Here is a 25,159-nt window from a genome sequence, read left to right as displayed (position 1 = left end):
TGTAGTGCGGCGCAACACCAGGGATTCCGGCGCCAACGTGGAACCTGCACAACACAACCAAAGTACTTTGCCCCAACGAAACAGTGAGGTTGTCAATCTCACCGGCTTGCTGTAACAAAGGATTAACCGTATTGTGTGGAAGATGATTGTTTGCAGAAAACAATAGAACAAATATTGCAGTAGATTGTATTTCAGTAAAGAGAATTGGACCGGGGTCCACAGTTCACTAGAGGTGTCTCTCCCATAAGACAAACAGCATGTTGGGTGAACAAATTACAGTTGGGCAATTGACAAATAAAGAGAGCATGACCATGCACATACATATCATGATGAGTATAGTGAGATTTAATTGGGCATTACGACAAAGTACATAGACCGCCATCCAACTGCATCTATGCCTAAAAAGTCCACCTTCAGGTTATCATCCGAACCCCCTCCAGTATTAAGTTGCAAAGCAACAGACAATTGCATTAAGTATGGTGTGTAATGTAATCAACAACTACATCCTTAGACATAGCATCAATGTTTTATCCCTAGTGGCAACAGCACAACACAACCTTAGAATTTCTGTCACTGTCCCAGGTGTCAATGCAGGCATGAACCCACTATCGAGCATAAGTACTCCCTCTTGGAGTTACAAGCATCTACTTGGCCAGAGCATCTACTAGTAACAGAAAGCATGCAAGATCATAAACAACACGTAGATATAACTTTGATAATCAACATAACAAGTATTCTCTATTCATCGGATCCCAACAAACGCAACATATAGAATTACAGATAGATGATCTTGAACATGTTAGGCAGCTCACAAGATCCGACAATGATAGCACAATGGGGACAAGACAACCATCTAGCTACTGCTATGGACCCATAGTCCAGGGGTAGACTACTCACACATCACACCGGAGGCGACCATGGCGGCGTAGAGTCCTCCGGGAGATGATTCCCCTCTCCGGCAGGGTGCCGGAGGCGATCTCCTGGATCCCCCGAGATGGGATCGGCGTTGGCGGCGTCTCTGGAAGGTTTTCCGTATCGTGGCTCTCGGTACTGGGGGTTTCGTCACGGAGGATTTAAGTAGGCGGAAGGGCAAGTCAGGAGGGGGCACAGGGGCCCCAGATGACAGGGCGGCGCGGCCATGGGGGGGGCCACGCCGCCCTAGGGTTTGGGCTCCCTGTGGCCCCACTTCGTTTCGTCTTCGGACTTCTGGAAGCTTCGTGGAAAAATAGGCCCCTGGGCGTTGATTTCGTCCAATTCCGAGAATATTTCCTTACTAGGATTTCTGAAACCAAAAACAGCAGAAACAAAGAATCGGCACTTCGGCATCTTGTTAATAGGTTAGTTCCAGAAAATACACGAATATGACATAAAGTGTGCATAAAACATGTAGATAACATCAATAATGTGGCATGGAACATAAGAAATTATCGATACGTCGGAGACGTATCAGACACCAAAAGAGAAACCTGGCTCGCATCTTAGGGAGTGACTGAGATCCACCATGTTGACGCCAGGAAACGGATGTGTGTCTACTTTCATGGCAAATTGTCCGAAGAATAATCGGCCTGACTCTATCGCCATTTGAATCTGTGCGCGCAACACTTTGCAGTCGCTGGTGGCGTGGGTGAACGTGTGATGCCATTTGCAGTATGGCCTACCGTTCATCTCTTGTGACGTAGGAATTTTGTGGCCTTCGGGTAACTTCAGTTGTTTCTCCTTCAGCAGCAAATCAAAAATCTGCTCAGTTTTGCTTAAATCAAAGTCAAACCCTTTTGGAGGCCCTGGTTGTTTCACCCATTTGCAGGACACGGGAACTGCCGTCCGAGTCCATTCAGCCACGGCGACTTCCTGATCTTCCGCAAGGTCTTCATCCTCTTCAGCATCGACCAAGCCTATCGTGCGCTTGAACTTGTCTTGGTACAATTCTGGGTGGCGCTGCTCGTACAATGTCAGTTTCTGTACCATGTGCGCCAACGAATTGTACTCCACTTGGAACGTCAGATCCTTGAGTGGTGCTGCGAGGCCTGCCACGGCCAGCTCGACTGCTTCTTTCTCAGATAAATGAACCGAATAACATCGGTTCTTGACAGTTCTGAAACGTTGAATGTATTCAGACACCGTCTCTCCTCGCCTTTGCCGAACCTGTGTCAGATCGGCAATACCAGCTTCGGTAGCTTCCGAATGATATTGTATGTGAAACTGTTCTTCCAGCTGCTTCCATGTCCGAACTGAATCTGGGGGTAGCGAGGTGTACCACCCAAAGGCTGGACCCGTGAGAGATTGGGCAAAGAACCTCACACGTAGCGGTTACGATCTTTGAAACCATGCCCAGCTGTGCCAAGTATCGGCTCACGTGCTCGATGGAGCTAGACTCTTCTGATCCACTGAATTTTGTGAAGTCAGGGAGCCGATATTTAGGAGGCAGCGGGATCAGGTCATACTCGTTGGGGTACGGCTTGGAATAGCCGATTGTTCTCTTCTTCGGCAGGATGCCGAACTGATCTCTCAAGATTGCGCTGATCTGATCCACAGTAGGGGCTGTAGGGGTTGAGCTTTCATGACTCGTTGCAGTGGCATATTTAGTTAGCCACGCTTGTTTCTCAGCATCTGCTCCAGAACTCCCCGCTGCTCCAGCAATCCCTCCTGCCGTAACAATCGCTCCTGCTCCGGCAATTCCTCCTGCTGAAGTTTGGATCGCGTGTGTCCAGTTGTTGCAGTCCGGCACGTATGTGCACACGTATCCATGTGGGATCTCCTTGGGCGGCTCATACAAGAATTGGTAGTCGCCAGGATCACCTTCAACCTTGTAGACAACGTATGCCGGTGAACCTTGTTGCTGTGGAGCTGCCATCGCGAATGGCAGTGATGGCCTGGTGTGGAATGGTATCTCTCCCTGATGAGTCCCTAAAGCAGGTCCTGACGGAGAATACTGATGTTTCATGATTTCTTGCACCACACGAAGCGCAACTCGCTCAAGCGTATTCACCAGGCTCTCAGAATGCCGATGTAGAGAATGAGCCACAGCATAGTTAATTTCCTGGCGCAGGGCTCTGGTGCGTTCCTCCGAAGGGAGAGACAGATCTAATCCCTCGAACGCGCCTTCGGGTGTGAATCCTTTGAACCTGATGCCGTGCGAACGGGTCTTCTCAAAAGAGCCGATGAGATCGGCTTCAAAGATGGCCTTCAGCTCATCGTATTTCTTCTTATGCTCTGCAGGTAGATCCTCGTACTTGATCAGTTCGTCCGACATCTTGGCTGCCGATGTTGATGTGGTTGTTGTAGAAAGTGTCCCACCGGGCGTGCCAGAATGTGTTGCCTGCCAAAACCCACCGGCGAGCAGTGGTTAAGCAACACGAAGAGCCGAGAGACTCCCAAGACTGCTAAGTGGGCCCTGGTGCCTCGCGTCGTCCCGCAAAGTCCCAGCACACGTCCTGGCGGTTGCAAGGGCGTGCCACCTGACCTATACCTGATCAGGAAGGTGTTGGATTGCTTCGATTAGTCTCCTGCATGGTAGACACGTAAACATTAAATACGAGCCCGATCGGCTCTCAGGTTGCCCTGTGGATCGGCTCAAGGAGCCGATCGCCCCATGGTTCACGTTGGATTTACGATGACATGGGGATCCTGCTTGATCAAAACAAAGCTAAACCAATCTACGACAGTTTAGGGTTTTCACCGCATAGTCGGAACATCCTACGCGTAGTTGGGCCTAGCAGATACGAAAGATGATGGAAACTATTCCTAAAAGAGGCCTAAAAACCAACGTTAAGTCAATTCCCGGAACATCCCTTATAGGAACGGTGAAACAACACCTCACGCACTACCGGATCGTCCAACCCCAGCATAAGGCCTAATCATGCAGATATTAAACTAATCCTTGAAACAAGGAGCAACTATAACAGATCAGATCTACTAAGTAACGAACAAGCAAGGTGCTGCCCTTACACCTAGATAGGTGTAAGGGCAGCTAGATGTCGAGGGACGGCATTGCTAAGCAAATATGCATAAGAAAAGCATCAATGCAAGCCCCAAAACATCTACGATAAATAGTGCTACTCGCCATCAACAACGCTTCAGCACGAGTAACACAAGGTAACGAATAAACGTATACTGCCTAGATCGCAAGATGCGATCTAGGCAGCATGATGCTTACCCGGAAGAAACCCTCGAAATAAGGGGTGGCGATGCGCCTGGTTTGTGTTTGTTGTGAACGTGATTGTCCTCCTTTCTCAATAACCCTAGGTACATATTTATAGTCCAAGGGACTTTCTAATTCGGAAGTACACCCGACCGTGTATGAGCCAAACTCTATCTTTTAATTCTAAATACGATCTAATAATATACAGATACACGGGCAATTCAGCCCAAACTCACGTGCAAGGCCGCTTCAGATATTCTCCACGTGTATCTTCTTCAAGCCCATCTCAATTACGGCCCATCTCCTGATTTGGCTAAAATCTGGGGATAACACTTCTGCATATCTAATCCTAGAGGGAAGACAACCTCTTCGCTTCGTACGTAATGGCGGGCAATTCGTTACACCTTGGAAGCTTCTTTTTAATTATTTTCAGCAACTTTTCAAACCTCCAGCCAGTCACACTGTTCTCTTCTTTCCATTGCAACAATTCCAGTGTGCTACCTAGCTTTTTCTGGCCATCTTCGCAAGTTGGGTACAACAATTTGTTGTGATCCTCTAATATATGGTCGAAGTTCAACCTTTTCTTTCCTATTTCACAGTCTCTCCTTGCATCAGCAATGGCCCGACCAAGATCATTAGCAGGCTCATCTGATGCATCTTGATCTTATGCTTCATTGTCTTCATTGTTGTCTTTTGATGGAAAAAATCCCCATTTGTAGTATCACCATATTCAGCGAACATGGGATAGTTGTCATTGTCCTCTTCTTGTTCGTTGTCTTCCATGATAACCCCTTTTTCTCCGTGCTTGGTCCAACAATTGTAGTGGGGCATGAAACCGGACCGCAGCAGGTGGGTGTGAATGGTCCTCGAGGAAGAGTAATTTATGACATTTTTTCCTAAAAGCCCGTGAAAGACTCCATCTCCTCTAACAGTGTTGGGGTAAGGGTTGGGAAATCTCCCATGGCGGAGCTTCTCGAAGATGTCGTAGGTGCACATGCCCTAGGGCATGTTCGGAAGCTCCGCCTCGGATTTATTTTTCTTGCAAGCCCGTGAAAGACTCCATCTCCTCTAACAGTGTTGGGGAAAGGGTTTGGAAATCTCCCGTGGCGGAGCTTCTCGAAGATGCCGTTGGTGCAAACGCCCTAGGACATCTTCGGAAGCTCCTCCTCGGAATATTTTTCCTGCAAGCCAGTGAAAGACTCCATCTCCTCTAATAGTATTGGGGAATCTCCCTATATATATGGTACAAAAATCCAACAATCTCCACTGTTAATATCTTACATACAATTACATGATTACACAAAAATAAATGGGAAATTGATTGCATGTTGAGATACTCATTTGTGTCATGATCCTTCTTCATTTAACTTGATCATGGATCATCTTCATCATTGAACCTTCTTCGGCCGTAACCATAGATCATCTTCATCATTTAACTTGATGCTTGGGTCAATGTTCACCGTGAAGGGTGGAATTTCATCAAACTTATTATAATCTTCTGACATGTCTGTCTTGTCCTCCACTCCCGCGATGTTTCTTTTTCAGAAAGAACTATGTGACGCTTTGGCTCATCGTATGATGTATTTGTTTCCTTATTTTTCCTTTTTATTGGTTTGGTAGACATGTCCGTCACATATAAAATATGGCCACATCCTTGGCTAGGATGAATGGTTTGTCTCTATACCCAAGATTGTAGAGATGCACTATTGTCATTCCATAACACTTGTCTACCTGAACCCTGCCTCCCCGTTATCTTGACCCATTTGCACCTAAACAAAGGGACCTTAAAAGAAGGTCCATAGTCAAAGTTCCCATATCTCCTCGATGTAACTATAATATGTGTCCTTTTGGCCTTTGTTGTTTGTTGCATCAAAGCGGACACCACTATTTTGGTTGGTGCTCTTTTTATCTTGGGCGATCGTGTAAAATGTATTCCCATTTATCTCGTACCCTTCGAAAGTCAATACAGTCGAAGATGGTGTATGGGCCAACAAGTACATCTGATCTCCAAAAGTAGTGTCATTCATGAGATGTTTTTGCAACCAACCGACAAAAGTCGACATGTGTTCACATATAATCCAGTCGTCCGACTGCCCTGGGTTCTGGGAGCGTACAAAATTCTTGTATACATTGATATACGGAGCCACCAAGGTGGAACTTTGTAGAACTGTGTAGTGTTCTTGAGTGAAAGAATGTCGGTCCCTACATATCATTGCTTTCTTTGCTAGCGTGCCTTTTCCACTCAGTCTCCCCCCATGTCACGATTTAGGAACATAAATCGGCTTAAGGTCGGGAATAAAGTCAATACATAACTCAATGACCTCCTCTGTTCCATAGCCCTTGGAGACGCTTCCTTCTGTCCTAGCACGGTTATGAGCATATTTCTTTAGGAATCCCATGAACCTCTCAAAGGGGAACATATTGTGTAGAAACACAGGACCGAGAATGGAAATCTCATCGACCAGGTGAACGAGGACATGCGTCATAATATTGAAGAAGGATGGTGGGAACACCATTTCAAAACTAACAAGACATTGGACCACATCATTCCGCAACCTCTGTAAGCTTTCTGGATTGATTACCTTATGAGAAATTGCATTGAGGAATGCACATAGTTTCATAATGGGCACTCGAACATTTTCCGGTAGAAGACCCCTCAATGCAATCGGAAGCAGCTGCGTCATTATCACGTGGCAGTCATGAGACTTCAGGTTCTAGAATTTTTTCTCTGCCATATTTATTATTCCCTTTATATTGGAGGAGACCTTGGTACTGTTTAGGCAAACAAAAAATATTTCATTCTCTGCTTTTGTAAGAGCGTAGCTGGAGTAATGACGTCCTTTATCTGTCTCATGCAGTTTTTTTTGGGTCTTTCATACGTTGCCGGTCCTCCCATGCTTTTGATGTATCTTATGTCTTCCCGTACACGCCCAGGAAGCCTCGCAGGTTCACGCAAAGATTTTTCATCACGTGCATCACATCGATTGAAGAGCGAACCTCTAGGACTTTCCAATAGGGTAGGTCCCAAAATATAGATTTCTTCTTCCACATAGCCGCGTGTCCGGCAGCGTCATTCGGAACAGACTGTACGCCAGTACCCTTTCTAAATATTACTTCTAGATCCTTGACCATACCAAATATATCATCACCTTGACGATGTGCAGGCTTCTTCCGGTGATCTACCTCACCGTTCTAATGCTTGCCTTTCTTTCTTACGGGATGGGTACGCGTAAGAAATCGACGATGACCCAGGTACACGACCTTCTTAGATTTATCCAAATATGCACTATCAGTCTCATCTAAATAGTGCGTGCAGGCATTCTATCCCTTGTTTGACTGTCCTGAAAGGTTACCAAGAGCAGGCCAATCGTTGATGGTTAAGAAAAGTAGCGCTCGTAGGTCAAATTCCTCCTATTTGTGCTTGTCCCATACACGTACACCTGTTATGGCCCACAACTGTAGACGTTCTTATACTAATGGCTTCAGGTACACATCAATGTCGTTGCCGGGTTGCTCCGGTCCTTAGATGAGCACTGGCATCATAATGAATTTCCGCTTCATGCATGGTACGTCTCAAACGTATCTATAATTTCTTATGTTCCATGCTAGTTATATGACAATACTCACATGTTTTATATACACTTTATATCATTTTTATGCATTTTCCGGCACTAACCTATTAACAAGATGCCGAAGCGCCAGTCCTGTTTTCTGCTATTTTTGGTTTCAGAAATCCTACACAGGAAATATTCTCGGAATTGGACGAAACAAAAGCCCACGGTCTTATTTTGCACGGAGCCTTCCAGAAGTCCGAAGAGGAGACGAAGAGGGGCGACGAGGCGGCCACACCCTAGGGGGGCGCGGCCCCACCCTTGGGCGCGCCGCCCTATGGTGTGGGCCCCTCGGGCGCCTCCCGACTCTGCCCCTTCGCCTATAAATTCTCGCCGTCGCGAAAACCCTATCACCGAGAGCCACGATACGAGAAAAGTTCCAGAGACGCCGTCGCTGCCAATCCCATCTCGGGGGATTCAGGAGATCGCCTCCGACACCCTGCCGGAGAGGGGAATCATCACCGGAGGGCTCTACATCACCATGCCCGCCTCCGGACTGATGCGTGAGTAGTTCATCTTTGGACTATGGGTCCATAGCAGTAGCTAGAAGGTTGTCTTCTCCTCTTGTGCTATCATGTTTAGATCTTGTGAGCCACCTATCATTATCAAGATCATCTATTTGTAATGCTACATGTTGCGTTTGTTGGGATCCGATGAATATTGAATACTATGTCAAGTTGATTATCAATCTATCATATATGTGTTGTTTATGTTCTTGCATGCTCTCCGTTGCTAGTAGAGGCTCTAGCCAAGTTGATACTTGTGACTCCAAGAGGGAGTATTTATGCTCGATAGTGGGTTCATGCCTCCATTGAATCTGGGATAGTGACAGAAAGTTCTAAGGTTGTGGATGTGTTGTTGCCACTAGGGATAAAACATCGATGCTTTGTCTAAGGATATTTGTGTTGATTACATTACGCGCAGTACTTAATGCAATTGTCTGTTGTTTGCAACTTAATACTGGAAGGGGTGCGGATGCTAACCCGAAGGTGGACTTTTTAGGCATAGATGCATGCTGGATAGCGGTCTATGTTCTTTGTCGTAATGCCCTAATTAAATCTCATAGTAGTCATCATGATATATGTATGTGCATCTCTATTTGTGAATTGCCCAACTGTAATTTGTTCACCCAACATGCTATTTATCTTATTGGAGAGACACCACTAGTGAACTGTAGAACCCGGTCCATTCTTTTACATCTGAAATACAATCTACTGCAATCTCTGTTCTTTGTTGTTCATTGCAAACAAACATCATTCTCCACACCATACGTTTAATCCTTTGTTTTCAGCAAGCCGGTGAGATTAACAACCTCACTGTTAAGTTGGGGCAAAGTATTGTGATTGTGTTGTGCAGGTTCCACGTTGGCGCCGGAATCCCTGGTGTTGCGCCGCACTACACTCCTCCACCAACAACCTTCACGTGGCCTTCATCTCCTACTGGTTCGATAACCTTGGTTTCTTACTGAGGGAAACTTGCTGCTGTACGCATCACACCTTCCTCTTGGGGTTCCCAACGGACGTGTGCTTCACGCGCCATCAAGCATTTTTCTGGCGCCGTTGCCGGGGAGATCAAGACGCGCTGCAAGGGGAGTCTCTCACATCCAATCTCTTTACTTTGTTTATTGTCTTGCTTTACTTTCTGTTTTGTTTGCTTTCTTTATGTCCAAAAACACAAAAAATTTAGTTACTTGTTTTACTTTACTTTATTTAGTTTGCTTTACTTGTCTTTATTACTGTTAAAATGAATACTCCTGAGAACACTAAGTTATGTGACTTCACTAGCACCAATAATAATGATTTTATATGCACTCCTATTGCTCCACCTGCTACTACAGCAGAATTTTATGAAATTAAACCTGCTTTACTAAATCTTGTTATGAGAGAGCAATTTTTTGGTGTTAGTACTGATGATGCTGCTGCCCATCTTAATAATTTTGTTAAACTTTGTGAAATGCAAAAGTATAAGGATGTAGATGGGGATATTATAAAACTGAAATTGTTTCCTTTCTCCTTAAGAGGAAGAGCTAAAGATTGGTTGCTATCTTTGCCTAAGAATAGTATTGATTCATGGACTAAATGTAAAGATGCTTTCATTGGTAGATATTATCCTCCTGCTAAAATTATATCTTTGAGAAGTAGCATTATGAATTTTAAGCAATTGGATAATGAACATGTTGCCCAAGCATGGGAAAGAATGAAATCTTTGGTAAAGAATTGCCCAACCCATGGACTAACTACTTGGATGATCATCCAAACCTTCTATGCAGGATTAAATTTTTCTTCGAGGAACCTATTGAATTCAGCTCCTGGAGGTACTTTTATGTCCATCACTTTGGGTGCTGCTGATATGATGATCAACTACTCTGAATGGCACACCGAAAGGACTCCGCAAGGTAAGAAGGTAAATTCTGTTGAAGAAACCTTATCTTTGAGTGATAAGATTGATGTTATTATGTCTATGCTTGTTAATGGTAGATCTAATGTTGATCCTAATAATGTTCCTTTAGCTTCATTGGTTGCTCAAGAAGAGCATGTTGATGTGAACTTCATTAAAAATAGTAATTTTAACAACAATGCTTATAGGAATAATTTTGGTAACAACTATAGGCCATATCCTTCTAATAATGGTAATGGTTATGGTAATTCTTATGATAATTCTTACAACAATAGTAGAAGTGCACCCTCTGGTCTTCAAGTCATGCTTAAAGAATTTATTAGTACACAAACTGCTTTTAATAAATCTGTTGAAGAAAAGCTTGGTAAAATTGATATTCTTGCTTCTAAGGTTGATAGTCTTGCTGCTGATGTTGATCTTTTAAAATTGAAAGTTATGCCTAATGAAGATAAAAATATTAAGTCATTTGCTACAGCAAACGCTATACAAGTTCGAATTAATGATAATATTAGATTGATGGCTGAATTGCATGCTAGGTGGGAAAGAGAAGAAAAAGAAGAAAAACTTGCTAAAGAGAATAATGTAGCTAAAGTTTGGACTATTACCACCGCTAGTAATGTTGATGCTTCACATGTTGCTAAACCTCCTACTATCAATGGTAAAATAATTGGTGTTAGCAATGTTTCTACTCCTAGTACAAAGCGTGCAAAATTGCCTGAAACTGCTGAAACTGTTTGTGATAAAAGTGCTGATATTTTTCAGAATGCTGTAGATCATAATGGTTTAGATTTTGATAATTGTCATATCTCTGAGGTTATTAAGTTCTTGCAAAAACTTGCTAGAAGTCCTAATGCTAGTGCTATAAATTTGGCCTTTACAAAACATATTACAAATGCTCTCATTAAAGCTAGAGAAGAGAAATTAAAACTTGAAGCTTCTATTCCTAGGAAGTTGGAAGATGGTTGGGAGCCCATCATTAAAATGAAGGTCAATGATTTTATTTGTAATGCTTTATGTGATCTTGGTGCAAGTATTTCTGTTATGCCTAAGAAAATCTATGATATGCTTGACTTGCCACCATTGAAATTTTTTTATTTGGATGTTAATCTTGCTGATAATTCTATAAAGAAACCTTTGGGGAGGATTGATAATGTTTACATTATGGTTAACAATAACCTTGTCCCCGTTGATTTTGTTGTCTTGGATATCGAATGCAATGCATCGTGTCCTATTATTTTGGGAAGACCCTTTTCTTCGAACTGTTGGTGCTATTATTGATATGAAGGAAGGAAATATTAAGTATCAATTACCTCTCAAGAAAGGTATGGAACACTTCCCTATAAAGAGAATGAAGTTGTCTTTTGATTCTATTATTAGAACAAATTATGATGTTGATGCTTCTTCTCTTGATAATACTTGATTTGCACTTTCTGCGCCTAGCTGAAAGGCGTTAAAAAAGCACTTCTTGAGAGATAACCCATGTATGTTTTTATTAATGTTTTGTTGTGTCTTAGAATTTGTTACTACTGTAGCAACCTCTCCTTATCATATTGTTGTGCCAAGTAAAGTCTCTGATAGTAAACTTGATACTAGATTTGGATTCCTGCACAGAAACAGATTTTTACCTGTCACGAATTTGAGTAGATCTCTCTGTAGAAGAATCAAAAAAATCTGTGAAAATTCATGCGTGATCCTCCGATATGTACGCCACTTTAATTAGTTTTGAGCTTTTTCATCTGAGCCTGTTAAGTGCCTCGAAAAAATTCGTCTTTACGGACTGTTCTGTTTTGACAGATTCTGCCTTTTATTTCACATTGCCTCTTTTACTGTGTTGAGTGGATTTCTTTGTTCCATTAACTTTCAGTAGCTTTGGATAATGTCCAGAAGTGTTAAGAATGATTGTGTCCCCTCTGAACATGTGAATTTTTGATTGTGCACTAATCCTCTAATGAGTTTGTTTTGAGTTTGGTGTGGAGGAAGTTTTCAAGGGTCAAGAGAGGAGGATGATATACTATGATCAAGAAGAGTGAAAAGTCTAAGCTTGGGGATGCCCCCGTGGTTCATCCCTGCATATTTCAAGAAGACTCAAGCATCTAAGCTTGGGGATGCCCAAGGCATCCCCTTCTTCGTCGACAACTTATCAGGTCAACTCTAGTGAAACTATATTTTTATTCCGTCACATCTTATGTGCTTTACTTGGAGCGTCTGTTTGTTTCTGTTTTTGTTTTTGTTTGAATAAAATCGGATCCTAGCATTTCTTATGTGGGAGAAATACACGCTCCGCTTTTTCATATGAACACTGGTGTTCTTAGTTTTACTTTAATGTTCATGGCGGAGTTGAAAACCGCTTCGTTCATTGCTATTTGGTTCGAAACAGAAAATGCTTCATGTGGTAAATGGTATATGGTCTTGAATAATTTGATACTTGGCAATTGTTTTGAGCTCTCATAGATCATGTTTAAGCTCTTGCATCATGTAGTTTAAACCTATTAGTGGAGAACTACTGTAGAGCTTGTTGAAATTTGGTTTGCATGATTGGTCTCTCTAAGGTCTAGATATTTTCTGGTAAAAGTGTTTGAGAAACAAGGAGATAGTGTAGAGTCTTATAATGCTTGCAATATGTTCTTATGTAAGTTTTGCTGTACCGGTTCATACTTGTGTTTGCTTCAAACAACCTTGCTAGCCAAAGCCTTGTACTGAGAGGAAATGCTTCTCGTGCATCCAAAAAACCTTGAGCCAAAACTCATGCCATTTGTGTCCACCATAACTACCTACTATGTGGTATTTCTCTGCCATTCCAAAGTAAATTGCTTGTGTGCTACCTTTAAAATTTCATTCCTTGTCTTTACAATACATAGCTCATGGGAAAATAGCTTAAAAACTAGTGTGGTATTGAATATGTTGTTTATGTATCTTATTTCTTATAAGTTGCTTGTTGAGCGGTAACCATGTTTCTGGGGATGCCATCAACTTTTTACACCTTTGTTGAATATCATGTGAGTTGCTATGCATGTTCGTCTTGTCTGAAGTAAGGGTGATTTATCATGATTAAATGGTTTGAGTATGCATATTGTTAGAGAAGAACATTGGGCCGCCAACCAAAACCATGTATCATGGTGGAAGTTTCAGTTTGGACATTAAACCTCAATCTCTTATGAGAATATTATCTGTTGTTGAATGCTTAAGCATTAAAGAGGAGTCCATTATTTGTTTTCTATGTTGTCCCGGTATGGATGTCCTCAAGTTGAGATCTATCAAAACTGAGAAATCAAATGCGATCTATCTCCTTGGACCTTTGTACAGGCGGCATAGAGGTACCACTTTGTGACACTTGGTTGAAACATATGTAATGCAATGAGAATCCATGGAAATCCGAGCTAATTAGGACAAGGTGCGAGCACTATTGGTATTCGATGCATGAGGCTTGCAACTTATAGGAGGTCTTATGCATAACACATATGAATTATTACTACCGTTGACAAAATTGTTTCCATGTTTTCAAAATAAAAAGCTCTAGCACATGAGTAATCCATGCTTCCCTCTGCGAAGGGCCTTTCTTTTACTTTATGTTGAGTCAGTTTACCTACTTCTTTCTATCTTAGAAGCAAACACTTGTGTCAACTCTGTACATTGATTCTTACATGTTTACTTATTGCACTTGTTATATTGCTTTATGTTGACAACTATCCATGAGATATACATGTTACAAGTTGAAAGCAATTGCTGAAACTTAATCATCCTTTGTGTTGCTTCAAAACCTTCTATTAAGAATCTATTGCTTGATGAGTTAACTCTTATGCAAAACTTATTGATACTTGTCTTGAAAGTACTATTCATGGAAAGTCTTTGCTATATGATTCAGTTGTTTAGTCATTATCTTTACTATTGCTTCGAATCACTTCATTCATTTCATATGCTTTACAATAGTATTGATCAAGATTATGATAGTAGCATGTCACTTCAGAAATTATCCTTGTTATCGTTTACCTACTCGAGGGCGAGTAGGAACTAAGCTTGGGGATGCTTGATACGTCTCCAACGTATCTATAATTTCTTATGTTCCATGCTAGTTATATGACAATACTCACATGTTTTATATACACTTTATATCATTTTTATGCATTTTCCGGCACTAACCTATTAACAAGATGCCGAAGCGCCAGTTCCTGTTTTCTGCTGTTTTTGGTTTCAGAAATCCTACACAGGAAATATTCTCGGAATTGGACGAAACAAAAGCCCACGGTCTTATTTTGCACCGAGCCTTCCAGAAGTCCGAAGAGGAGACGAAGAGGGGCGACGAGGCGGCCACACCCTAGGGGGGCGCGGCCCCACCCTTGGGCGCCGCCCTATGGGGTGGGCCCCTCGGACGCCTCCCGACTCTGCCCCTTCGCCTATAAATTCTCCCCGTCGCGAAAACCCTATCACCGAGAGCCATGATACGAGAAAAGTTCCAGAGACGCCGCCGCCGCCAATCCCATCTCGGGGGGGGGGGGGGGGGGTTCAGGAGATCGCCTCCGGCACCCTGCCGGAGAGGGGAATCGTCACCAGAGGGCTCTATATCACCATGCCCGCCTCCGGACTGATGCGTGAGTAGTAGCTAGATGGTTGTCTTCTCCTCTTGTGCTATCATGTTTAGATCTTGTGAGCTGCCTATCATGATCAAGATCATCTATTTGTAATGTTACATGTTGCGTTTGTTGGGATCCGATGAATATTGAATACTATGTCAAGTTGATTATCAATCTATCATATATGTGTTGTTTATGTTCTTGCATGCTCTTTGTTGCTAGTAGAGGCTCTGGCCAAGTTGATACTTGTGACTCCAAGAGGGAGTATTTATGATCGATAGTGGGTTCATGCTTCCATTGAATCTGGGACAGTGACAGAAAGTTGTAAGGTTGTGGATGTGCTGTTGCCACTAGGGATAAAACATCGATGCTTTGTCTAAGGATATTTGTGTTGATTACATTACGCGCAGTACTTAATGCAATTGTCTGTTGTTTGCAACTTAATACTGGAAGGGGTGCGGATGCTAACCCGAAGGTGGACTTTTTAGGCATAGATGCATGCTGGATATCGGTCTATGTTCTTTGTCGTAATGCCCTAATTAAATCTCATAGTAGTCATCATGATATATGTATGTGCATCTCTATTTATCAATTTCCCAACTGTAATTTGTTCACCCAACATGCTATTTATCTTATTGGAGAGACACCACTAGTGAACTGTGGACCCCGGTCCATTCTTTTACATCTGAAATACAATCTACTGCAATCTCTGTTCTTTGTTGTTCATTGCAAACAAACATCATTCGCCACACCATACGTTTAATCCTTTGTTTTCAACAAGCCGGTGAGATTGACAACCTCACTGTTAAGTTGGGGCAAAGTATTGTGATTGTGTTGTGCAGGTTCCACGTTGGCGCCGGAATCCTTGGTGTTGCGCCGCACTACACTCCTCCACCAACAACCTTCACGTGGCCTTCATCTCCTACTGGTTCGATAACCTTGGTTTCTTACTGAGGGAAACTTGCTGCTGTACGCATCACACGTTCCTCTTGGGGTTCCCAACGGACGTGTGCTTCACGCGCCATCAATGCACAACCAAGGAGGAAGGTTATAGATACATAGAGTCACAGGCCAGGTGCTATGACTGCAGCTCTCCTCTCCAAATGGATTCATGCAATCTGTACTTAGACCAAACCTTAAGTTCCTTGCGTCCTCTCCAAAGTGTGGGTACTTTCTATCGATTTTTCTTCACTGCGACCCATTAGCAGGATGTCTCAACATCAGGTCTTTCTTACGGACTTCTTTGTGCCATCGCAACAACCTGGCGTGCTTTTATTTTTGAACAAACGTTTCAGTCGTGGTATTATAGGAGCATACCACATAACCTTGGCAGGAACCCTCTTCTTGGGGCGCTCGCCCTCAACATCACCCAAGTCATCTCGTCTGATTTTATACCGTAATGTAGTGCACACCGGGCATGCATCTGAATTCTCGTACTCGCCACGGTAGAGGATGTTGTCATTAATGCATGCATGTATCTTCTGCATATCTAATCATCTAATCCTAGAGGTCAGACAACCTTCTTCGTTCATACGTACTGGCGGGCAATTCGTTACACCTTGGAATATGCTTCTTAATTATTTTCAGCAACTTTTCAAACCCCGAGTCAGTCACACTGTTCTCTGCCTTTCATTGCAACAATTCCAGTGTGCTACCTAGCTTTTTCTGGCCATCTTTGCAAGTTGGGTACAACAATTTGTTGTGATCCTCTAACATCTGGTCAAAGTTCAACCTTTCCTTTTCTGTTTCACAGTCTCTCCTTGCATCAGCAATGGCCCGACCAAGATCGTTAGCAGGCTCATCTGATGCCTCTTGATCTTCTGCTTCATTGTCTTCATTGTTGTCTTCTGATGGAAAACAATCCCCCTTTGCAGTATCACCGTATTCAGCGAACATGGGATAGTTCTCATCGTCCTCTACTTCGTTGTCTTCCATGATAACCCCTTTTTTTCCGGTTTGGTCCAACAATTGTAGTGGGGCATGAAACCGGACCGCAGCAGGTGGGTGTGAATGGTCCTCGAGGAAGAGTAATTTATGACATTCTGACAGTTAACACATGGACAATACATAAAACCACCCCGTTTGTTTTCCTCGGCCACATTGATAAAATTTTGCAGGCCCGAAGTGAACTTGTCAAGGCGTCGGTCACTATACATCCATTGCCGATTCATCTGCATGGTATAATTAAGCTTATCGAAAAACTATTACAGAACATCATGATTAGTGAAGCGATATATATATATACACATGCATTTTATCAATGACAGATGAAAGGATAAAGTTGTTAACCTCGATGGAGAAGGAAAAAAGATAGGAGCAAGCTTTAAGTGTGGCTTGTTTTGTGTGAACTCAAGTGGCAAAAGCTCTTAGACATTTCATCGAACAACTCTTTGTGCATAAGAAGAGAGTAAAGCAACATACACCTCTCTTGTGCTAAGAAGTGGAAAATGCTAAGTGTGGCTCACACTTGGGCAAGGTAGGGGTATATATATAGAGATGGGTCTTAGTCCCGGTTGGTAAGGCAAGCCGGGACTAAAGGTTAGACATTTAGTCCCGCTTGGTGATACCAACCAGGACTAAAAGGAGTCGGGGTCTGACATGCTGTGATGCGCTCCGCTGCATCTCCTGTTGTTCCAGTTTGTAATACAAACCGGGACCAAAGACCCCAAACGAACCGGGATTAGCGGATGTCGTCGCCCCACGCCAAACGAACCGGGACCAATGCCACCCACTAGTCCCGGTTCATTTTAAAATTGGAACTAAATCTCCCAGGGGCTTTGAACGAAAAGCATATTTTGTAGTAGTGTGATGGTTGGGGCTTCGGGACGGGGGTGTTGTCGTCCACGGCGGCGGGCAATGGCAGGAGCTTCACGGCAGGGCTAGTGGATAGGGGCACCGTGAGGGAGGGCTAGAGGATAAGGGTGATGTCATCACTCACGTCGTCCGTCACAGCGGCGGTGGGCCATCAGCTATTTTTTGCTTCTGTAGTTGCGATTGCACACGTTTTTCTTTCATCGATAGTTTTTCTTGGTCGTATGTATTATAGATCTACCACACACGGTTTTTTTTTGTGTAATCGTGGCAAGCTGAATCTCATCGCACATCCCTCAATAGCGAGGGAAAGGTTTTCGTGTGTGATGGACCCTTTTCACCGTGTGTGATGAGCGGATCTGTACTAAGCTATACTCTTTGGCACAATAGGCTAAGTGGGTAGTTATATCTCGTGTCAGAAAATCTCAGTGTTCGTTTCTCCTTTCAGAACTCGAGTCCAGCTCAAACTGTTGATAAAATACATACTATGGTAGTAACCCATCAGGACACTACAATGTAGACTTGAATACTTGATCCAAACTCAAAGCGATCGTGACCGATTCGTACACAAGGTCTGACCCAACCCAGCTGGCAGCATATGTACACCAAGGCTACAACACGAGTCAAGAGAAAGAAAGAAAAAAAAGCCACACTAGTCAAAACAATCCACGAACCAATCGATCGACGACATCAATCGTCTCCGGCGATGACGCACGGCCATCACCACCACCACGGCAGCGGTGGTGGCCATCATCACCACCACCATCACCACGGCGGCCACCACCACCACGGCCACCATCACCACGGCGGCCACCACCACCACCACCATCACGGCGGCCAGGTTTTGCCGGGGACCGCCGTCCGGGTCCCCTACCTGACTACCACGACGGTCCATGCGCCGCTCCTCGAGCCCATGCCGCACAGCTCCGGCTGCGACAAGTTCCTCTATCCGGTAATTTATTTTCCACCTCTGCGCACCATGCAGTCGATCTTGCTAGTTGCTAACTAGACCATCCCAAGGATCAATGGTTAATTTCGATGATTGCTTTCGGTGGCGTACAGTTGTTGTTAATTTGCTGCCTGTGTATCATGCAGTGTTTGGCCATCTTGATCCTGGCAGCCGTGTTCACCTTCTTCATATTCGGCTGATCCATCCATGGAGCGTCCAGATTTACTACTCCGATCCTTCTTGATGGCATCCGCATGCACGGCAAGCAGATTAATTAGTTAGTTAATCATGACTTGTGGTGGGCATGTATGGTCGTCCACTTGATTATTTCTGTGTAATTACAAATACTATGCGCGATGCTATTCAAGTTCAAACCATGGAGGATAGCTCCGCCGAAGACACTAGCTAGCTCCCTGCCGTCATACTCAATTCAGTTTTCGTGTTTCCGGAGAAGGCTCTTAACCTCTTACTTATTTATGCTTTTTTTCTACAATAGATTCTGGTCCTAACCTTAACCATACAGTCGTTAATTGTACCAAACCTAGCTAAAGCATGACTTTACATTCTGATATCGAGACTGTTATTAAAATCCCTTAAACGGGAATCAATCAATCAACAATAGATTCTGGTCCTGACCTTAACCATAGAGTCGTTAATTCTACCAAACCTAGCTAAAACATGACTTACATTCTGATATCGAGGGATTTTACTTTTCCCCGCAACCCGACCAGAGTTCACTAGGGTTTTGGCTACGGCCACTTATTCGCCCCAAGGCTGAGAGATCACTCGTGGTATGCTTCAGCATCTGCATTGCTTCAGCACTATCCGACTCGATAATGGTTCGGTGTTGGTTTCGCTCAATTGGTAGAGCAGCACCCACCATTAGAGCACAATTCATGGCCTCCAACACTGAATGGCAGCCGAACTAACAAGCAAACAAAACATAAACAAAAGAACACAACGGAGCAGGAAAAGAAAAGGCCCAAGAAAACTAGTCAGGCTCGGGGTCCAGCTTGATACCACAGCGCTAAATCATCTTTAAAACGGCCGAAAACAGCTGCAGTTGAGGAAGCTTTCTGACAAAAAAATATGCTGGTTCGTCTCCCTCCAACAGACCACCACGTCGGACTGTGGCCACAGCCCGGTGTTGAGGTTGCAGTACAACAAAACCAAGTCCCAAACTGCTTGGGTGAAGGAGCAGCCGGCAAGGAGGTGAGTCGCTGATTCAGGCTCAAGCCGGCAGAGGGGGCAGATGGAGTTGCAAGGCCAACATCGTTTTAACAGGTTGTCAGTCAGAAGTTAGGCATTTTCCCAAGACAGCAAGTCAAGAGAAGATCTTGCAGCGCAGGGAGGCATCAGATTTCCAAACCAATGTGTTTAAAGCAGCTCCGGTAGTTCCTTCAAATTGAAAAGCATAAGCTGAAGCAACAGAGAAGGAGCCATCAGCAGTGAGATCGTTTTTAAGTTCAAAAAGCTCACATTAGAGTTTCAAAAAAAAAACAAATTCTATATATAAATAATGATAAATTCTACTATAATGACTTTTGAGTTGAGATTTTGCATACAGGTTGAGTTCAACATTATCTACACTTACGATTTTTGTTCTGAATTTTTTGAAACCTAAAAATGCCGATTTTGAATTTTTCAAAAGGAAAACGCAACCACGGAGCTTGGGCTCATTTGTGGTTTTCACCATATGGTTCATTGTAAATTTCTAAGTTCTAAACACCGGCAAGGTGTAGTCACACTCTTATTCTAAAATATCAGAGCATGCAGAGGCAGCGGGGCACAATTTTAAGTGATAATAATCTATGTGGCCTTGTTTAGCCGTCCACAAACATATTCATCTATCTACTCGGCAGTTCAAATTTGATTGAAACTCTGAATCATGGTTAATTGGGACCGTAGCTAGAGCTAACAGCTGCTCCAAGTGGCTAGCTAATAGTCGTGAATTATTTGGCGGGTTAACAGCGTCAATCCTAGCTATTAGTAGTTCAGTACAAGCCCGTTGGAATATATATATATATATATATATATATATATATATATATATATATATATATAAGAAACAAGGAGCGGTGCAGATTCACACATCCAATTGACCACCAATCTTCGGTATTCTATCATTTTCAAGCCTGTGCAGAGTACAGAGCTATCCGAGCCATAGCTGGCTCTCCTTCTCGACTAGCTCCATTTCATATTGTAAACTGCTTTAGTTAAGGTAGAATTTCACCTGGATTTCACTTATAGCGTATTTTTTCATTTTAGGAACAGGCAGTCATACTGCCTTTCAATTAGATAGAAAGCAAGAGTTTTACATACAGAGATGTCACCCTAGACATCACAAGGCACCCAGACAACCAGAGACCGCACACACTCACCCCACCCCATCCCAGGCGCATATCCGTCTCCTGGATCCTGGGTGTGGGCAAAAGCCTGCTGCACAATCTCCTCCCTCACCAATGCGGCCACAACATCCGGCTATACAGTTGTGTTCTGGAAAATGCGTTTGTTCCTCTCATTCTAAGCACCCCAAATGAAGTAGATGATCGCCCCGCTCGCCTCCCTCCTCTTTTCCTTTGGAATCTTGGAAATGGCATCATCCCACTGATCATTGAAGGGAAAGCCCTGCCGATGGCGGCATTCCGAGCTGCCCTTCCAAATGAAGAAGTTCTCCCTTACCGTGGATGATAAGTGATGACAGTCTAGGGCGAGGTGCTAAACCATCTTGGGGTGAATCATGCATAGCTTGCACATCGGATCGTGAGGCCAACCCCGAGTGGAAAGATTATCAGTCGTGAGCACCTTTCCATGGAGTGCCAACCACGCAAAGAACTTGCACTTCGTTTCCGCATGTCTCTTTCAGAACTTGGTCGTCCTAAAAGGGGCGCAAGATCCAACAAACTGGCACCGGTATGCTGAAGCAGCCGTGTGCACTCAGAGTCCGTCAACCGCCAACGGATTGCATTCAGCCTTGCCTCCAGGGTCACCTCCTGCAAGAGGGACCAGTATGGTCAACTGAAAAATGTGGGCCGATGTGGAGATGCAGGCAAGGGCACGGATCCAATTATGTTGGTGAAGCTCCTTATGCACCGTCCTCTGCTTTCTTGTGGCAATGGCGTATAGGTGTGGCAATGGCGTATTGGTCCGGAAACTGAAACCTGAGAGCTCCTCCCGTCTTTCATCTGTCATGACACGAGATGCATTTGGCTCGGTTACCAATGGTAACCTCCGTGAAGGCGCAGAAGAGGTCCATGTCAGCGTCATCCCAAGGCAGCGTCATCCCGATCTAGGGCTTGCTCCCGTCCGTCCAAGCCATCCAAGGTCATCTCAGACGCATAGCCCTCCCGAATATATCAAGGTCGAGGAATCCTAGCCATCCAAGATCCTTCGGCCTGCAGACTATACGCCAATTCACCAGGAGATGTGGCCTTGCCCCTGGGTCGCTCCTGGCTTCATCCAAATGAAACTCCTCTTGATCTTCTTGATGCGCTTGATGACCCACTTGGGTAACTTGAACACCGCCAGGTGGTAGAGGACCATGGAGGTGAGCACCGATTGGCAAAGCACAACCCTTTGCGCAGGGACGGAGCTAGGGGGAGGCGAGCTGGGGCCATGGCCCCCCCTATGCTAATTCTTTTTGTGAAAGATCCCCTATATTTTATGCAGATTGGTCCTTAAATTGGCTAAAATTTTCCTATGTGGCCCCCTCCAACTAAACTGAGGTTCATTTGGCCCCCTCCATATTGTTTTCCTGGCTCCGTCCCTGCCTTTGCGGCTGAAGTGCTTGCCTCACCAACCCGTGAGCCTTGAGCCAATCTTGTCAATGAGTAGCTCGAAGTGTAAAATTAATCTTTAGTCTTGAGTGGTGCAACGGCAGCACCAATTACTTGCATGGGAAGGCTCCCCTCCTAGTAGGGAAGATTTCCAGGGCCAACTCTACATGCGCCTCGGTTATTTTTAGTTTAAATTTTAGCGTTAAAATTTACACTAGAACAATCAAAATATACTACAAATGAGATCTACATGGAATCCTACTTAACACCCTAATGAGATTTACATGTTGTTGATCTCAAGAATCTTCGCAGTGTCAGCAATATGTTACTATTTTTCTTGGACAACACACGTTACAACGGTTTGTTGGTCAAACTATGGTACATTTACGGGCAAGTTCTACAAAAATAATTAAGGTCTTACGGATACCAACGTGACACAACATATTCATAGGAGATGAGAACGTGCACCGATTTTCAAGGAAAGAAAAATTGGCACCAATTATGTCAGTCCGTAAGCTCATGTGTAGCATTATTGGGGTGAGGGGAGAGCGATCCTCTAAATAGAAATTAAGGTGGAGCTCTGAGCTCTCAGCTGCTGTAGTAGTATAGTATAGGCAGTTCACATCTGTATTATCAGACAACTCCTGCATAAATAAACCAAGTCGAGCGCTGGGACAGGAGCCGGAGCAATCCACCCACTCTGTCCACACGCTTGCTCCCCCACCATCACGCATCTTCCATCCACCAGGCCGCCGGCAATCGGCACCTATCGGCGGCGATGGCGCACGGCCATGGTCACCCCGGGGGCCATCCCGGCCACGGTGGCCACCACCAGCCACTCCCCCACCATCACGAGCACCACCACCAGCCAGTGCACCATCCCCACGGTCACGCCGTGCCGGTGATCATCCCGGTCACGCACTCGTACCTGCCGGCGACGGTCGGGACGCCGCTGCTCGTAGACAGGCGGCCGCTGCCGCCTGGCGGCCTCCTCGTGGTAATTTCCGTGTGCTCATTAGGGCTCTTTCTAGCTAGCAAGCAAAGCAAGCTATGCTACTATACGATGATGAATTATTATCGACTAACTTCGACGATTGATGTTGTTGTTTTTGTGGGCTATGCATGCAGTGTGTAGGCTTGTTCGTCCTGATCGTGGTTTTGCTCGTCCTTTGGAGGCTCTAGTACGCGCCTCTATGCGGGCGGGAGATCCAGCCGTGCATCCAGTGGAGGCTTCGTGTGTCCTAGCAAAATTAAGTACTTCCTCCATTTTCAATTAGGTTACTCGGATTTATCTAAATTCATATGTATCTATACACTAAAACAAGTTTAGATATGTGTGAATCTAGATGAATCAAAATCACTTATATTGGGATGGAGGAAGCAGAGTACAGTGCTTTTTAAGTGTTTTTGTATGCTTAAGTATAGTAAACTTGGTGGATATGTATGTGAACTTTTGTTCGATTTAATAATTATCGCGTAATTTTAATATAATTACCATTCAGTTGCCGCCCCGCCCTCTCTTCTCCTTCCTCTTGCACTACGGGAGAGCTGCAGTCTGCCGACGGCCGCCAGCCGTCGGCACAGGTTGTGCCGACGGTGACCGTCGGCGTAGCATCGTCGGCATAGTTCTGGTCAGGCACTGTCCAATCACCGTCGGCACGAACTGGCTGTCGGCACAGATTGTTGTGCCGACGGTTAGTATTTCAAAAAATTTAATTTCTTTTTGAAAAATATTCAAATTATGTTTTTTGAAAAAAAATTATTTTTTCCCAATTTCCTTCTTACTCTTCTTTTTTACTTGTTAATATTTCACAATCACACTTAGTACACCTAATATTAGGTCAAATTGCACTTGTAGTTAAACTTCCCAATTGGTCACCCATCCTCACAATAGTCCCGCCCAGCAAGCTTAACTTCTTGGTTCCCTTCGGATGAGCTTGCACGAAAGAAATGACACCTTGTTGTTAGTACTACCATATCAATCATATTAACCCTTTGACCGTGATGCCACACCTCTATATTTTTGAATAAATAATTACTTAAGTAAACAACAATGAATATAAATAATAATAATATAGAATTTGAAAAATAATTAAATGATTTTATTTTTTGTCTTTTTTATTTAATATGGAATAATTAATATCAGCAAATGCGAATTTGGCAAATAATATGTCTAAATTGATCAGAAAAATGAGAGGAATACAAATATGACATTCTACAAAGTTAATTTACCCAAAAATCATGAGCATTAGATCAAGTACCTATAGTTTAAATTTGAATGACTTTATCGGAAATGAGGTGGGAAACAGCCTCGGCATGGCATAGTTTGTCGAAATGAGGTCATATTTGGCACGTGTGTGGGCCCTAGGATGGGAAGCAAGATCCCAGACACGGAATTCTAATCCGACCCACGGGCGACCATCTTTTCATTTTTAGCGTGCCCAAACAGTTTTTATTTGTGAAGCAGCTACATGGGGCACAATTTAGTATGACGTGAAACCTCTGTGCGATGATAGTAGACGACCTACCACTACTAGGAATAAGCTTATAGTCGGATTTATTACCGCCGGCGAACTCGGGCCAAAGTTGCCGGCGATAAGTTAGCGCCGGCGAGTTGAAATGGAGTCGCCGGGGGTACTGCAGTTACCGCTGGCGAAATGTAATCGAAAAAGCCGACGGTAAGGTGGACCGAGACCACCTGGATGGACCTCCACTTACCGCCGGCGATTTGGACTCGAAAACGCCGGGGGTAATATAATTACCGCCGGCGAAATGAAGTTGCATACGCCGGGGGTAATTTAGGCTGTTGTGGGCTATTTTGGGCCAACATTAGCGCCGGCGTTTACCATTCTTTTGGCTAGGGATAGATTAGAATCACGTGGCTGTCATCCACTCCATGCCGGACTGCT

General features: G+C 44.0%; 2 long non-coding RNA genes across 2 annotated transcripts; both read left to right on the top strand.

Moving 5' to 3' along the window:
* Positions 1-18,066: 18,066 nt before the first annotated feature.
* LOC127312808 (uncharacterized) lies at positions 18,067-18,919 on the top strand. The gene is made up of 2 exons (XR_011749527.1): positions 18,067-18,477; positions 18,621-18,919. It is a non-coding gene; the product is annotated as an uncharacterized lncRNA (long non-coding RNA).
* Positions 18,920-22,864: 3,945 nt separating this feature from the next.
* LOC127312809 (uncharacterized) lies at positions 22,865-23,756 on the top strand. Its single transcript, XR_007858607.1, has 2 exons — positions 22,865-23,247; positions 23,379-23,756. It is a non-coding gene; the product is annotated as an uncharacterized lncRNA (long non-coding RNA).
* Positions 23,757-25,159: the final 1,403 nt, after the last annotated feature.

This window comes from Lolium perenne, chromosome 7 (genome assembly GCF_019359855.2).
Source record: "Lolium perenne isolate Kyuss_39 chromosome 7, Kyuss_2.0, whole genome shotgun sequence".
NCBI lineage: Eukaryota > Viridiplantae > Streptophyta > Magnoliopsida > Poales > Poaceae > Lolium > Lolium perenne.
Note: the sequence above shows the minus strand (reverse complement) of the source record. Positions and strands in the feature narration are given on the sequence as shown.